Below are 2,309 nucleotides of genomic sequence, written 5' to 3' on the forward strand. Positions count from 1 at the left end.
TAGTGGTTATAATTTATTAAACACATAAGAAAAACTGAATTTTGATAATATTTACTGGACCTCTCATTTAATAAACCCATTATTGTCAAGTCAATTCCTACTCATGGCTACCCAATGTGTTACAGAATAGAACTGAACTCTATAGGGTTTTCAATGGCTATAATCTTTTATTGAATCAGATCACCAGGACTTTCTTACACAGCACTTGTGCTTGAGCTACTAAACTTTTGGCTAGTAATCGAGTGAAAAGCATTTGTACCATTAAATATTAGTTGCTATTGTTTGTTGTGAAGTTCTGTCAAGTCGATCCCTACTCATAGTGACTTTGCATAGAGTTTCTGAGGCTGTAAATATTTGAGGGAGCAGGAAACCTCATCTTTTTCTTATAGAGTGACTGGTGGGCTTGAACCACCAACCTGTGGTTCTCAGTCCAGTGCTTATCCTACAACAAAACACCAGGACTCCAGAAGCATTCTTATATAATAATTGATGTTGTTAGTGTCATTGAGTAGAGTTCCAACCCCTAACGACCTTGTATAGGGTTTCCAAGGAGCAGCTGGTGAACTTGAACTGCAGACCTCCTGCTTCAAGGGGACAGTGATTATATTCCATCCTATTTAGCTCTTTTAAAATTCTGGTTAAGGCACACAAAATTGATTTCATGACCTATTGATGAGCATAAAGTGAAGTTTAGATAGAAAATGAATCTGGTTCCACCAACTTTGTAACATCATGTATTCATCATGTATTTTGCTTAAACACCTGCACTGACAGAGGGTCGTGTATACAGCTCCTAACTAAAGATTGGTGGTTCAAATCCATCTAGTGGCACTGCAGAAAAAAGTCTTGGCAGTCTGCTTCTGTAAGGATTGGTGTTCCTCTTGGTGTCATCAAGTCTGTTCCGACTCACAACCACCTTGTATAGGATTTACAAGGAGCAACTGGTGAGTTTGAACTGCTAACATTGCCATTCAAACTGACCTTGTGGTCCAGTGCTTATCCTACAGTGCCATACCATTACAGTAAAACAAACAAACAAACAAAACAATGAAAAAGCAGGGAGCAGTACCACTCTGTAACACAGAGGATCACATGAGTTGAAACTGACTTGATGGCAGCACCAAGTGTCAGATCTATCATTCAAATGCCTGAGTTAGTATCATTGCAACTGTCTTCTAACTCCCCTTTCCTGTTTTGTTTTGTTTGTTGTTGTTGTTGTTACTCAAGTCAGATTTTTCCCAAAGTTTCTTCTGACCAGCTCTTTCTTGAGGAAAGTAAACGCTCTGAATCAGCAGTCCAGAGAAGAAATGTGAATTCCCCAGGATCTAAACGTGAGCTGCTTGAAGAACTGCGGAGACTCCATTGCTATCTGTTCTCTCCCCTACTCTCTATCCTGAGTATACACTGTCCTTACTTGGTTCCTGCCACTTTCACAGCATCAGCTACCTGTATGACAATATACCTCTCCAGTCCAGATCTTTTTCTTGAGCTCTACATCCACCTGCCCAAGAGCTGACATCACAAACTCCTCAAATATCACATGACCAAAATGGACCCATTATCTTCATACCTTCTCTAGTATTTCTCATCTCACCATCTACCCATTTGCCCAAGCTAGAAACAAACATGCTATGGATTGAACTGTGTCCTCCAAAAAGATTTGGTATGTGAACTTGTTTAGAAATAAGGTCTTTGAAAATGTTATCAATTAATTAACATGAAGTCATATTGGGAAGGGTGGGTCCTAATCCTATACATTATTGTTATTGTTGTTGTACCATTGAGTCTATTCTGATTCATAGTGACCCAGTATAGTGTTTACGAGGAGTGGTTGGTGGGTGTGAACTGCCAAACTTGTGGTTAACAGACCAGTCCTTAGGCTACAGTGCCACATTAGGACACCAGAGACAGGGAGACACAAAAGGAAGATAGTCATGTGTAAACAGAGGCCAAGAATCTCTGGTAGCATAGTGGTTACGAATCAGGCTGCTAATCTCATTGTCAGCAGTTTGAAACTACCAGCTGTTCCACAGGAGAAAGATGAGGCTTTCTGCTCCCATAAAGATTTATAGCCTCGGAAACCCTGCACAGGGTCGCTATGAGTTGGAACCGACTCCACGGCTCATAACAACAACAACATAGGCCAAGAAATGCCAAGGATCACTGGTTGTCATCAAAAACTAGCTGAGAAACAGGGAGCAGCTACCTCTTGAGAACTCCAAGAGATTTAATACAGCCCATACGCTGAATTTGGACTTCTTGTCTTCTAAGTGACCTAATACTTTGTGTCTGTAGCTCTAGGAAACTAA

This window comes from Chrysochloris asiatica, unplaced genomic scaffold (assembly GCF_000296735.1).
Source record: "Chrysochloris asiatica unplaced genomic scaffold, ChrAsi1.0 scaffold00109, whole genome shotgun sequence".
NCBI classification, from domain to species: Eukaryota; Metazoa; Chordata; class Mammalia; order Afrosoricida; family Chrysochloridae; genus Chrysochloris; species Chrysochloris asiatica.